Raw genomic sequence first — 15,955 nt, 5'->3', positions numbered from 1 at the left:
AAAAAAGTTACTCGGTGAGGCAAACAGTACGCCTGCCTCAAGGCAGAGGGCGCTAGTGAGCCCACAGATTCTTGTGCTACCTACAATCTTCTTCGTGCTTGTTTATATTTCCTTTACAATCCTTCTTATCAAAATGGAAGATTACATTTCCAAGCTGAGAAAATTCGCAAATCTGGACTTTCAATCAAAACATTTTAGACAGTCTGGACATTTTTGTCCAGAAGGATCTTCTTTATTGAGAACATTTGTTTTAATATTGGATTTGAACGGTAAAAGGGTTTGTAATACATACCAGCTGACAAATGGATTTCAAGTACAAGTAAAGGTAAGACCATAAACTTTTATTATTTCTAGTTAGAAATAAGCTCAATTGGAATAAATCGTAACCTCAAATTAAATATGGGTCACGTTTGTGTGAAGAATGCTGATATGAGATAAACATAACACATTGTCTGCTAATAGACAATTTGTTAACGGTTCATTTGTATTTGCAAATCTGACTGTAAAAGAGTCAGTGTCTCACCAGCTGTCAGCCTCACTGCACGTCACTGCACTTAATCTGTCTGTGGAGTTTCCCTCTTTTATTTCCTGCTTCTTCAGTGCTGTTTTTTCCCTTTCCTAGACAACCTCACATTTTCTACTCATGATAAATCTTTTTCAATTCAAGCACACCCCTGAAACCCTGAACAGGAAAAGCACGCATCAAAAACAAATGGATGAAATTGTAGTGGACCTGTCTTTGCCACAATCCATGTTTTTCCATTGACCTTATATACATTTACGCCAACTCTGATTTGCTTTCCTTCTCAAAGCACCTTAAGATGTGTTGTCCTCAGTTGCTTGTAGCACTGAATTTGTTTTTTCAAACAAATGCTAAATGCCAAAATCCAATCCGGCTGTTTATCAAAAGACAGCTGCATTTCAAAAGAGATTTGGTAGTCTCATTGTAGCAAAGACTAGACCTGTGACGAATGCTTCTTTTATGCTTGTGCTTTGTGCAGCCAGCTAAAAGACACATGCCCAGCAGACGCACAGCCGTGCAGACTTAGAGAGCATTGCAGAGGATCAGTGCACCGCCCTAGAGCCGTGGTTGTAAACAGTGCATAGTACTTACAGCTTTAGAATTAAAAATTCTGCAATATTATGTATTTAAGTATGGATATAAAGCAGTGATCCAATTGGTTTACTTTCTCTATTTTTATGGTGAATCTATGTTGAATCACTTTATCATGAAGTCTGAAGTAAACAGGGCAGCACAGAATTTATTATGCAAACAATTTGCATCAGTACATAATGCCGGAACAATGACATTTTTTTTGTCTAGGTGGAATTTTACATTGTCTTGTTTGATGACTAATGGGATACATTGATAACTGATTCATTGTTTCAGTCATTTTATAGGCAATGAAATGACTCTGAAACTTTTGAAGATGTTGTCTAATTGTTTCAGTCATTTTATAGGCAATGACTTACAAAAATCTGAAACTTTTGAAGATGTTGTCTTGAACTGTAGGTGATTACATAAAAAAACAATGAATAATTGATCAAATGGAAAATCTATAACATATTAGTAAATAGTGAGAATGGATCCAAATACTAATGCCAGTGTGCATCACACTCCAATTAGATGGGATTCCATCCAAATGAAGTGCAATTTTGACCCAAATTTCATGAAATTCTGCAAAGGAAAATGTGAAAAAAACATGTAGAAAACATGATGGAGATATGGCATTCATGTTTGGCTCAAGAATGGATCAATTATGAAATGTAACTGTCTTGCTATCACTTCATACAGAGGTGATATATTTGTCAGCTGATGTTTTCAGTCTCTTCAGCTGAGTGAAAGCTTTTAATGAACATTTACATCACATACATGTACCTGTCATGATTTATTCCTTAAGTCTATTTCCATGGCACTTTTGTACCAACCGTTTCACCTCAACCATATGTCAAAACGTTTTTGCAATATTTCAAGTCATTTCCACTCAGGTTTCTTTTATTCATATGGATAATCACTTACTCACTCACCTCATCACTTAACTCTTATACTGAATGCTGTTCTATTCTTTGGCACATTTAATTGTGCATTATTGATTGACTTCACAAATCAAAAGACAGGCGGATGGAAACCCACCTAATGACAGTATTAACATGCTGACATTTAGCAGACAAAATATTAATCATGTTCACCATCTTAGTGTAGTATGTTAGCATGCTAACCTTTGCTAAATAGCAATAAACAGAAAGCACTTTATTTTGTCATAAATGGAAGTACCAAGAAAACTGGAATTTTGACCTCATCATGATGGGGGATGAAAAGTCAGAGGACCACAAACCAGCACAATTCATGTGAAGAACACTTACAGTATATGTTTGTCAAATTTAGTGGCATAGTTTCAAGACATTTCACAGTAAATCAAAACTGCTAACCTACTGGGGACCTTGGATGTCAAAATTTGGGTCAATCCAGCCAATGTCACTGGCATCCCCAAATTGCTAATGTGGAATTTTATATTAATTATTGCCCTGCACTCCATGGCATATAGTATACTGCACTCTTCTGACAGTACTGGAGTATAGCTTACATGTGTAATGCTCCTGAAATAGCTACAAGCTGCAGACTTTATCCCAGGCCTATGATATATGAACTGCTTTTCATCTTTAAAAAAATAGGTTATGTATTTTAATGGCACCGCCAGTTCTTGATCCCTCTTGAAACACTGAAGTGAGAAGCCATTTTACATCAGATACTGCTCAGCAGCACTGATGTGTGCACTCATATGCATTTTGAGGGATAGTGCTAGTAATGTTAAGGCATTGGAAATGTTTTTGTGAACACAATATCATCTGATAGCCAGTGATGGATGCACTCTGGCATGTTTTGAAAAATGCTGTGATGTAATGGTCCGGAAACAGTGTTGTAGACTAGATATTACACAACACAACCATGAATCAGACACTTAGAGTATGATCGTTAGGCTCTCACTGCCAAGATCTCCTATTACACATCTTCCTTCACTCCTTCGCTTTTCTTCTCAGTCATACACATAATGCACATGAGTGTGTTTACAACTGGACCTAAAATCAATACGCAAATGATGCATTTGTGTTTTGATATACATCTGCTATATACTGCTGCTTGTGTCTGTCATTTTATGTGCATTTGCATGTGTTTGTTAGGTTTTAAGGATGGCTGTGAGTCCATCTATGTGTTCACCCATTCCACTTCTATCAGACTGACCTTGGCAATGATCTTCTCGCATTACTGGCACCTCATGTGCTCCTATAAATCACACATATGGCTGTATTTGCCTTTCATTGGTTTGATTTCATGCATTAAATACAATTGAGTCATGAAGGGGAGATAGTGGTGGAGGGGAGGAGACAGGTTGAAGAAGGATTTTTCTGCCTTGATACAATGAACACAAACAAGGTGCAAATTCAGTTGCCAGTCAATATTAGTAAGTTGTATGGATTGGAACTTACTGTGTGCTAAAGCCATCTGCTGAGTAGCAATTGTCTAATGTACTGTAGGTTATCAACTGTAACTAGCCACAGGAGGTCTCGAGGGAACTTTTCCAAAAACACAAAAGCAGAGGTTTAAGGAACATTGTACGTGTTGCAACTGTTAGCATGTCCAGCTTTGTAGCACCTTAACTTCAGTAAGTGGCTTTAACAAATAAGATACATGTACATTGGGGCGGGGCTGGTTAGCGCTGTCACCTCACAGCAAGAAGGTCCCGAGTTTGAGCCCCGGCTGACCCAGGGCCTTTCTGTGCAGTTTGCATGTTCTCCCTGTGCCTGCATGGGTTCTCTCTGGGTACTTCCTCCCACAGTCCAAAGACATGCAGCTTATGTTGACTGGCGACTCTAAATTGCCCATAGTGAGTGTGAGTGTGTGTGGTTGTCTGCCCTATGATGGACTGGCGACCTGTCCAGGGTGTACATTGTCGGCTGGGATTTGTCTTAGAATATGGAAACTAAACTCTGGAAATATGCTTCTTTTTTCACAAAGACAAATGAAAGAAATGCAGAATGAGAGATTGCTTTGAGTGGAACAAATGCTAGACTATAGAACATTGCATCATGACTTCTGCTTGACATTGTATTTTGGAAAGATTATAGTACATTGCAGCTACTCCAACTAACAATAGCTTTACTTTAGCCAAACATCTGTCAGTATGTGCTCATCATTATTTTTGTAGTGTTAAATGTGAAAAACAAGGGCATAGCTAAGAGCTCCATATTACAAGATCCATCTAAAAACAATTCAGCCTTAAAAACTCAGCTAGAGATAATGTTTTTAACAGACTCATAGATGCAACGTTAATTTTGTTAGGTAGCTACTGTGGCTACAGCTGATTGTCTGCTAGCTATAGATGCATTTTCAAATAGCAGTATAAATCATTGGCTAGAATGTTGAAGCTTGTTTTTGACTACCTCTGTGTAAAATAAATCTACCACCATAATCACTGTAATGTTTGTTTGTTTTTCTAGGGTCTGTTCAGAGTATGTGTGTGTGTGTCTGTATTGCTGGGTTGTGTAAGCACATGGGGTTTTAGAGCTTGCCTGTATGTGACGCGAGTATGTTTGGCCGCTGCAGCTGAGTGCAGCTGTCGCAAAGTGTACTAATTGAATAAAGAGAAACTGTGATATAGTTAGGCAGCTGCTGACCCCTGTTGTTCTAGTGGGCAAAGCCATTAGGTTCAGCACAAGGTTTACTCCAATGGAAACAGCAAAACAAAGCCCAGCAGTGGAAGCGTGGGAACAGGAAGGCAGTGACTTAGTTAAGTGGCCCAGGGATAGGTCCTTTTTTGTTATGCATTAGATGCTGGTACAAATAACCAAGGTATGTACTTGAAGGCACAGAAGACCATAAACTAATAATTCAATTTAGAAAATGAAAAGCAGCACCTAAAACATTTTCTAGCTGCAAAAGCAATATAGTGTAATCTCCTCCATGCTTTAAGTTAAAGTCTGTGAAGAAAGTGTAGAAATGTACTCCCATTTTAACCAGCTTGATTGTTTCAAATTCTTTGTTAATGTGTGCTGTACATCAGGTTCAGCCAATACTGAGGTGAATTTTGTGAGTGAATTCAACATGGGATTGTAACTTTTTTTTTGCAGTGTCTCAAATGCAGAGTATTTATTGAAATTATTAGATGTAAATAATCAGAAAACAGATAACTTTATGTAAGGTTTTTAATACGTGGTTCTCAAAAGGTTCATGACCACTGAAAACAATCTCATTACAAAGGTCAATTGCAGATGTTCAAATTTCTGTTTTTTTGTTGTTGTTGTTTTCAGTTGAATATATTTACTGGTTTTCACATATTTAACACAAAGAAAACATCTAAAACCAAACAAACAAACAACAACAATAAAACCATCATGTACACTGTATAAGGTTTAAAGCTACTGAAAGAGCCACTAAATGAATCTTGTGGAAAGATCAGTAAAGGTCCAGAATCTATTCAAAACATCAGCTTTCAAGACAAGTGCTAAGGGATAAAAAAGGCAACTGGAACATTTACTATTCCATGATACCTAGTATCTTTCAGTGAAGATAATGTGATCACAAGAGCTACCAAATGGAGATGCTAAGTCTTCAATTGGTTTGTGGTTTTAAATCCCAGACATGATTTTAAAAAGTATATTTTGATATGTGAATTAGCTGTCAACCATTTTCTTATGGACAAAAACAATTTACAGCAAAGTTTATGGATTATTTAGGACAGTGAAATATTATGATAGATGGTGCTGTTGAATATTTGAAATGTAATATTTAAATGCTGTGAGCATTAGCTTGACATCCCATTCACTTACACTGTATTTGGGTGAAATTTCTGAGAGCGATGAAAATGTATGCACTGTAAATGAAGAAGATAAAATTAAGATAAATAAAATGGCCAAACATTTTTTTTATAGTTTGGTTTAAGCAAACCTAAACTTCACTGGTGGGGTTACTAGTGTTTAGCATGCCACTGGGTTGCAGATTATGCATTTAACCTTTTGAGGTCAGGTTAAGTGAATGCAGTGCAGATATGCAACATATAGATGTGAATAATAAAATGAGATGAATGTGGACATACATGTGTATAACATCAGCATCATGTCCACACATTCTTAATCTTGTATGTTATGTTCAGTAATATCTGACTGAAATGAGAGAATAATGCACCATATCAAATGAAACGACTGAGATATACATTAAAATAAGCTCATATCGCTATATTGTGCTGCAGCCAAGCAGGAATCTGACAAATGATGTGAGAGACTGACTGCTCTGAAATCTAGTCTCTGTAATGATCTAATTTTCATTGTCACTCTTAACACTGTAGTTCTGCATAGATTTTGAAGCTGTTTCAATATTAGTATGTTGCAATAAACAATGTCGCTCTCCTCAACAAGAGCCTCATGCTCTGGGACTGCTGGAAAACACTTCAACATATGAAGTGTTTTCCTAACTCTGACATGACTAATCTATTTTAACAACACAAGTACCATAATAAACTACCAGACACTCCTTAACAAAGAACCCTGCAAACTGCTAGATGACACTTTAGGATGAGTTTAGGCTTTAGAGCATTTTCCTATTTGTACTGCTACAAATTGTCTTTCATTTAAACTGCAGTGGTAATCAGTGTTGTGATTATGTTTTCCATGTTAGAGCCTAACACATTATAGTACTGAGAAATCGGACCCTGTCTTTGTAGTCAAAAGGTAGATTTAAAAAGCAAAATTATACAATGACATTAGTTTGACACTTATAACATTGTATTTTTATATTGTAAGCTCATCTAAAACATTATAATATGATCTAAAACATTGGATATGATGACTTTATTGGCATTTAGGAGATTTTTACTGAACACAGCAGAGCTGGGTTTAGGCAAACCCACAGATGCAGGTTTAACCACAGCAATGGGGTTTAAGATTGTGTGATTCTAGACAGTATAGGTTATCGGTTTAAAACCATTGAAACCTTAAACTAAGCTAATCTAATGACAGAGCAACAGCCTGCATTAGAATAGCACAAAAAAACATAACTGTTTACCTTAGCTTTCAACACAGAAATAAGGTTTGGCCATAGGCCTCCTGTTAATGCAGAAATAAATGGTTTGCCATAAAAGATATTACCTCAGATGTATCACTTGTTAATTGGATGTGTATTTTGTGTGAAAAAGATTCTTATCGGGAACAACAAATGTCTACAGAAATTTTCAATCATAGCTTCTTGGCAGCTTGAAAAGACTTTGAATGTGTAAATACTTCCAAGACATCGTTTTTAACTGCCAAGTTGCTCTGCTGGTTATCCCCCGTGAGATTTGAATGCAGTCTAAGATCAGTTTCAGTATATGGAGTGTGTAGAGAATCCATTTAAACTGTCTTGGAATCCAGTTGTTCATCAGTGAGAAAGCCAGGGGTGAAGCTGGCTTTGTGGAAGACCTTCAGGACAACTGGGTGTCAGCGGGGAAGGCTTTCAATGTAGTGGATAAAGCAGGATGCGCATGTGTGAAACAATTCAATTCAATTTTCAGTTCAATTTTATTTGTATAGTGCCAAATCACAACAAAAGTCACCTGAGAACACTTTACAAAGTAAGGTCTAGACCAGGGGTGGGCAATTAATTTTTACAAGGGGCCACATGAGAAACCTGAACTGTGTTGGAGGGCCAAACCAACAATAACTTGAACTTAATTCTGCTCAATATTCATTATCTCCCATTGTAAAAAGCAGTAAATTATATGTGTTGATTAGCTGCTACTGGTAATCAGAAGAATAAGCATATTCTATAAATATTTATATAAATATATGAAATTGTGTTGTAGTGCATTTTCAGTTCATTTTACTTGTTCAGTGAGAGAAATCCAGTCTGGCTTGGGCTTGACCAAGTGCATTGAAATCTGGATTTGTTGAACTTCATCACTGAGAATGTCTGTTCACATATGTAGGTAGGTCCAAAGATTTCCTGCGATGTCCACAACCCTCCACGTTACAGTGCGTCGGGAGAGGGGATGTTCTCATATGCGCCCTTTTTCTCCAGGCATATCAGTGCTGCAGAGTCCAATAAACACTACAATAAACAAACTCTCTGTCAAAAAAACGGCTTATTTTTTCTGGCGATTTTGTGGGATAACTTGTCTTGAAAGCTGCAACTCTGGGTATGGAAAGTTTTGTAAAAAGTCTTTGTTGGTTATGCAGTTTCACTAGCAAAGCATCCGACAACTTCTTGTATTTCTCCTCATATTTGGTCACGTAGTGGCGATTCAAATTGTAATCCTTGAACACAGCAACCTGTGTACCACAAACTAAGCGCACCGCGTTACCTTTGACTTCTGTAAACAAATACTTTCCAGTCCATGTCTTGTTGAAAACGTGGCATTCGGCATCAACTTTTCTTTTTTTGGTGTGAGCTGACATTTTGAGGGTTAGCTGGCCAACATCACCTGTCTCTCACTTGGTAGGTCAGGGATCTTAAGTTCACCCGTGAACTTTTTTCATTCATGTTCTGATTTGATGGACCTCACATGGGCCGGACAGGGATGCCCAAAGGGCTGGATGTGGCCCGCAGGCCATAGAATGCCCAGGTCTGGTCTAGACCTTAATATCATTATTATTATTATTATCATAGAGGAAAAACCAACAAATCCCCCATGAGCAAGCACAGGAAAAACTCCCTTTAACGGAAGAAACCTCCAACAGACGGGCTCTTGGTGGGCAGCCTTCTGCCTCGATCGGTTGGGGTGAGTGGATAGAGGAGAGAGAAAAGAAAAGAAAAGCAACAAGACACAAGAAAAACAACAGTAAACAAATGGACTGTATTTATATAGCGCTTTCTCACAGTGTGTTACACTGGCCAAAGCGCTTTACAGGAGATCATACACCATTCACCCATTCACACACACATTCACACACCGATTAAACACTGGGCAGGTTGATGCGACTGGTGACTGCTCATCAGAACCGTAGAGCTCCAGAGACAGAGCTACCAGCAGAAAGGTAAAGGGAGAGAGGGAGGACAGACTATGGGAGAGAGGAGACACAAAGTTAGTGACATGTAATGGCGGCATACATATATTGTATTTTGTATGGTATTTTACACACCGCCACAAACAGAGTTCAATTTGTCTTCCTCACCCATAATCCCTTTGGTTAATTTACCATTCTATTTGATCTCAGTGGTCCTACACACCACTGCAAGGACACATAGTCAGTAATTTCTGTGTGGAGAAGGGTTTGTTTGAAACTGAGTTTAGGTTCTTCAGGTTTTTAAAAACCCCCCAAGAACAGTTTAAGGGAACCTGGAAAATAAACCCCAAGAACTCCAGAGAAACAGGAAGTGACTGTTTTATTATTTATTCAGGTGATGTGATTTTCTTGTCAGAATATGTTTTTGTGTGCGTGTGTGTTTTGTACTTTAATAAATTATTTATTCTGGGGGGAAAAAGAAACTGACCTTAGTTCTGCTACTGTATATCAGAATCTGAATCTGAATCTATTTTGGCCAAGCATGATTAGACACGTAAGGAATTTGAATCACCCCGCCTCTCGACTAAGCAGTTTGGATAATGGATGGATGGATGGAATCTGAATCCAGTACAGAGACTTTTAATGTACTTTGTAAGGCAACAATAAATAAAAAGTAAAATAAAATAAAATGTTGTGTATTCAAATAGGAGAAATGTGCAATCAGTAGGAAAAAGAATAGAAGAAAAAGAGGCACAATCTCTTTAAATTGATATACACATTAGGCAGAAAAGCTTTCACACTGATATATACAGTGGTTATACTGACAGTTTATTGCACTGTGGTGATTGCTGTGTTCTATCATAGTCATACAGTCAACTGTTCCTCAGAGTGATGGCACAGGGGAGAAAACTGTCCTTGTGTCTGGTTGTTTTGGTGTACAGTGAACTGTAGCGCAATCCAGAAGGGAGGAGTTCAGACAGTTTGTGTCCAGGATGTGAGGGGTCTGCAGAAATCTTCTCTGCAAACCTTTCATCCTGTGAGGTATACAGGTCCTGCAGGAGGGCACGTTGGCACCAATGATATTTTCTGTTCACTGGACTTGGTTTCTGTTTGGTTGCTGAGCCAAACCAGACAGTGATGGATGAGCAGAGAACAGACTCATTTCTATATATGTGACATATAGCATATGTGCCTTTAACAGCAAATGTTAAATATGATTTGTATGTGACGCGTAAGTGTGACAGCGTGATCATCTATCCTACTTTGTGTCCTCTTGTTAAAATAAATTCGTCCCTCTTGCTTATTTCCTTTCACACCTCAGCACTCATTTTAATTAGCTCATTCTCTAATCTCTTTTTTCTCCCTCTCTTATAATTCTCCCTTGTTTCCTTTCTATTTGTCTGTCTCTCTCACTCATTCACTCTCATTACAGTCATTTCTCTGTGTAATTAATGAGCTGATATCTTCTTTCATGTAATAAGGGTCATGAGATCTTTTTTCCTCTGGTTTTCTCTCTGTGTAGCATGAGTCCACATGAGTCATCCAGTGCTCTGTTTAGCCGCCAGTCTGTCTTTCTGCTTTTCTTTTTCTGCACTCAAATAGAGAGGGAAAGAAGAATCAATCACACAGGGAAATGAAAGAGATACAGAGACAACCACACAACTAGACGAGACAAAGGTGAATGGCTTATTAGTCAGACATGGGAATTGATCTAATATAATATGAATATATAGAATTTATATCAGCCTGCGGCTGAGTTTTATAACACTGACGATTTAGATAAAGGAAATAAAGTGTCAACTACTGAAACAAATACTAGATAGATTTTAAAACACTTCTCTGTGATTGTCATTGTAGCAGTTATTACCTCCACCAAAGAGGTTATGTTTTTGGTTCTGCATATGTGTGTGTGTGTGTGTGTGTGTATTACTTACATCATGAGGAACAAAACTTGTTAACACACTCATACTGTGGGGACTCAGCCATCCTTAAGGGAAACAGAAGCTAGTCCCCACAAGGAAATCACTGAATTTTAGGGTGTCAACATGGTTTAAGGTTAGGATGAGGTTAGGTGTTAGGCAAGTGTTAGGGTCACGGTTAGGTGTTAGGCAAGTAGTGGTTATGGTTAAGGTTAGTATAAGTCTACAGGAAATGAATATAAGTCTGTGTAAAGTCCCCACAAGGAATGAAAACACAGCATATGTGTGTGTGTGTGCGTGCAAATGGCACATTGATATTCATCAACATACTTGGTACAGAGATTGGTGAGGACCAACCCTAGAAGTGATTAGATTTTGGCTGAAAAGGGTCAAAGGTCAAGGTCAAAAATTAATAATGAAAATCACAAAAATCTCTTTAACATGGGGCAATTTAAAGAAAAAATCAAAATCATTTGAAATTTAACACATATATGTAAGGTTGCAACTTTTATCGCCAGATAAAATTTCATCTGCATCTAATCCGGATTCTGGATTTGACCACCATTTAAATTTAACACTGAAAACCCCATTTAATTTATATATTCTGCCATAACATGGCCTATAATTAAGATAGAATCCTGAAAGGTTCATGGAAGGTGCACAGTATAACTGGCTATCAGACCCTAAAAGACGATCTTGATCTAATCAGGATCAAGGATTTTAGGACACATTTTGTGTTGTTTTTGATCTCTTTTTTTCACAAAGGACCCATTTGTGTGAGTGAATGTTGTGCCTTGGTGGAGATACTCTCTGAGTGCTCTTGTTGAACTATTAAATAGTTGTAAAGCCTCATCATCTGACGCTCATCACATCACTTTGCATCTTTTTGTACTCACTTTGCTAATTTTGAATTCATTTTGCCTCTCATGGTCACTTTGTGTCTGTGGTTGTTTCGCATATCTATGTTTTTTGTGGTTCTTTGTAATCTTTTTGGGTCTCTTGCAGTGGCATTTTGCAGCCAAGTCCCCTTTCGATCCCTGGGCCTGTGTCAGGCAGGCTGGTGTAGTAATCTATTTATACATGCAGTCTAATAAAAAGCACAGTCTTTGAATGAAAGCCTGATATAGCTTACAGACTTCTGCCACAGAGCTTTGTTAATTATCTCGTTTGTTCAGTATTTAAAAAACGAGTATTGTTTTGAAGAATTAAGGTTCTGATTATACTTGCGATAACAGTAACATTGGAAAATAAGAGTGGTATATTTAATTCCAACAGTCACACTCTAAGGTGGGGTGAAAAACCAGCTGTGTCTGGGGAATGGCGTTATACTGCATCATTTATATATAGGAATATGAGTATAACTGCACATAGTATTTTCAGACAGTCTCTCCTGGGGGAAATTAATACTGTTGCACTCAGTTGTTCACAAGAAAAGTGTCAGAAATACCTATGTCTAGAATGAAAACAAAAAAACAAACAAACAGAGAGCAGTTCAATCCCTGGCTCCTTTTGCATCTCCCCCAAACCTGGTAAACCACAGTGAGAAGTGGATGTTGGAATGTCCGCTTTGAAAAGTGAAATGGTTTAATGCAGACAATCCTTAGCAGATATCAGAAAGGTGTGTGGAAAGGAGGGTGTTTTCAAAGCTATCTGACAAGGAGTTCTAATGGCAGATACCAGTTCCTTTAGAACAGTCACTTAAATCTGCCTCTTCCTGCTAGCTTAAGCCACCTGGTCATGTGACCAGTTGTTTTGGTAATAAAAAGTGGGCTTGGGACTGAGTGCCTCTGTCAGGAAAGGATTTTTGACAGGATAGTTTTCACTGAGTTGACAATAAGAAGAATACATTGTAATGTGTATCTTATTAACAAATATCCTGTCTGTTAGAGTAGCCAGTCCATAAAATATTATACTTTGTAAGTCAAGTACCCACAAGGACAACATCATCCTAAAGTTCACGGACAACACAGCAGTGATAGGACGCATCATTGGTGGAGACAAACAGGAGGGCAGTGGCCGGTCTGGTGTCATGGTACAAGGACAATAATCTCAGCCTCAACAGAGACAAGACGAAGGAGATGATAATGGAAATGAGGAAGGAGAGGAGATCTCATCAGCCACTGTTCATTCAGGGGCTCGAAGTGGAGAGGGTGAGCAGCTTCAAATACCTGGGCGTCCACATCAGTGAGGACCTCACTTGGACACTCAACACCACACTGCTGGTCAAGAAGGCCCAACGGTGGCTGTACTTCCTGAGGAGGCTGAGGAGGTTTGGCATGTCACCTAGGATCCTTTGCAACTTCTACAGCTGCATCACTGAGACCATCTTGACCAGCTGCATCACTGTCTGGTACGGCAGCACTATTGTTATGGACCGCAAGCGCCTGCAGAGAGTGGTAAAGACTATGGAGAAGATCACCAGGACTCCACTGCCCTCTCTGCAGAGCATTTACCACCACAGGGTGCGTAGGAAAGCTGCCTCCATCCTCAAGGACCCCACCCACCCCCAGCATGGACTGTTCATACCCCTACCCTCCGGTCAGATGCTCAGGAGTGTGAAATGCAGGACCTCCAGACTGAAAAATTTCTTTCTGACTGCCATGAGACTCATAAACAGCTGACTCAGGATCTACCTCATGTAATTCCGTCTGTACTGTTTACATACTCATTTTGCACATGCATAATTGCACACTCACTCTTGAATATTTGTACTTCACGGCTCCCACATAGCATACAGTATATTTTCTCTGCATTGTATTGTGTTCTTGTTGTATTTTTATTGTGCTTCTTTCACTTGCTGCTTTAAAGTGCCTTAGATCTGTGTCAGGATTGGCACATAAAGCTGCCAATGATGTCACGGGGTGAACTCAATTATAGAGCCAGACGAGGATAAGTGAAACATTGTCTCTTTAATAAGAGCAACAAAACGATACAGAAAACTACGTAAACTCGAAACACACCCTCAGGTCGATAATACAGTCCAGGGTCAGAGCCAGAAAACTTACACACCCAAGGGATCCACAAACAAGAGGTCAGAGAGGGGAGTTCGATAGTCCATACACAGAAAAACATGAGCAGAAACAGAGGGCTAGGCAAAACTCAGTGGTCAAACAGTAATACAGGGTCAGATCTGGAATCACAGGAACAGGTAAAATGCTGGAAAGTCTGAAGAGGAGTTAAAATGATCTGGCAGCTTTCCGGTGGAGGAAAGCTGCCTATAACAGAGTGAAAACAGGTGCAAACAATGAGTTCTGATTAAAGTAAAAAGTCCGTAGCTGGGATAAGGCTATACAGGAAGTTGTGTCAAAATAAAAGCATGAGCCCAGAAATAGGCGGGACAGAATCATGACAGATTTATGTTATTGCTCATTTACCTTATATTTCATTTGTATTTTGTGGCATTCATGTGGACGGCAAAGTAAGAATTTCATTGTACAGGGAAACACGTTTCCTAATTGTGCATATGACAATTAAACACTTTGACCTTTTCACTGACCTTTGCAGTAATTCTTCTCCAGGAAACACCTGTGGCAAATAGGAAGTAGCCAGTTTTGTTGCCAGTATGAAAGAAAATAAAAGACCTGCAGGGTTCGCATGAGCAGTGACAGCCATCAGTCCGGGCAAAACAGTTTGTCTGGCTTTCCATGTCTGGGAAGTGCACTAATATAATAATAGTGCAATAATCAAGTCACACCACAGTTGGAAGCAAAATTGAACAATAATGCATTTTGATTTTAACACTTTAACTTTGTGCTTGTTAGTGAAGAGGAATTACAGTTCTGTTCCTTCCAAAAGTCATTTATTAGTGGCTTGTCATTTAATATGTTATTAAATTACTAAATCAGTCAATGGCGTTAAGAGCAAATAAACATGTACATATTAATTGGTATAACCTGCTTTAATTAATGTTTGCTTTACAGAGATTTTATTCTTGTCTGCCAATCATCATTTTGTTTAAGTACCTCCAGACACAGCTGGATTTTTTATAGACCACTCGTTTCTCCTTCACTGGTTGGCTGCCTCTCACTGTAAGATCATTATTTGGAAAAATCTGTCAGAGTCTACTGAACACTGGGGTATCACTTTCTAATGAGGTAACCTTTATAAAAGGCTTATAAGGTACAACTAGTTTCTTTATTACTTGTTAATAAATCATTTGCTAATTCTTTCCTGGTCAGTTAGACATCATTACTCAGAACTATTTCTGAGTTGGCAGGGTGTAAAAAAAAAAAATTCTACTTCTTATTTGGTTGGATTTACATTTTGGAAATCTATTAACTCCTAAACCATGCTTTACTTTCAAGCCTCCAAGTCTGCAATTAAAAATAGTTTTAATTCATTAATAAATTTTAAAATAAAGACCTAGAAGGACAAAATGTGTGTCATGCATCAGAAAAAGGCATTCCTCATAACTAGGCAGCTCAGAGTTGCTCTTAACAAGACTTATAATTGATGTACAACGCATTATAATGCCTTTTTTTTACTGTTAATTAAGTTTTAGTTAAAATGTATAAATGGTTTCTAAAGGTTAACGTATTAATTGTATATGTTTTAGCTCACAGCTTCACTTTTTATATAATAAAATGTGAGAAAGGTTCACAGAAGCAAAACCCCAACTTTCACTGCAACTACACCAAGCTTTAATGTGTATATGCCAGTGTGTGTGTGCGTTTGCATGTGCATGTTTGCACTGTGATCCTTTAATCCTGATTTTCCCATGTCCTTCAACCCCAATCAAGGTTGTTATTAATGAGCATTTTCTCTCTTCGTGCCTTGCCTGCTCCATCTCTCTCTAAACCTTTCCTAATTAACAAGCACTGCTGCTTACTAATGATGACTGAACTGAATGTGTGTGTGCACACGTGCATACATGTACATGCACAGCAACATGGCTGAGAAATAAATGGCTCTAATAAATGTCTCCTCTGGTTGGATTAATGATGCCTAAAAGTTGGTGGTGATTCAACTCAGAGGGCTTCATCTAGTCATGTCTGCTCATTAAGATTTTTAACTTCACTAGGATCAGATTCACTACAGTTGCCAAGTTTAATAAATGTTCAGCA

The 15,955-nt window shown here is 38.3% G+C and overlaps 1 protein-coding gene across 3 annotated transcripts in view; it reads left to right on the top strand.

The window, feature by feature from the left end:
* Positions 1 to 15,955, top strand: part of lrfn5a (leucine rich repeat and fibronectin type III domain containing 5a) — a 144,122-nt gene that overhangs the window by 107,686 nt on the left and 20,481 nt on the right. The gene's annotated exons all lie outside the window — the stretch shown is intronic.

This window comes from Monopterus albus, unplaced genomic scaffold (genome assembly GCF_001952655.1).
Source record: "Monopterus albus unplaced genomic scaffold, M_albus_1.0 scaffold270.1, whole genome shotgun sequence".
Classification (NCBI taxonomy): Eukaryota; Metazoa; Chordata; class Actinopteri; order Synbranchiformes; family Synbranchidae; genus Monopterus; species Monopterus albus.
The sequence above is the reverse complement of the archived record's forward strand: the minus strand, read 5'-3'. Positions and strand labels throughout refer to the sequence as shown.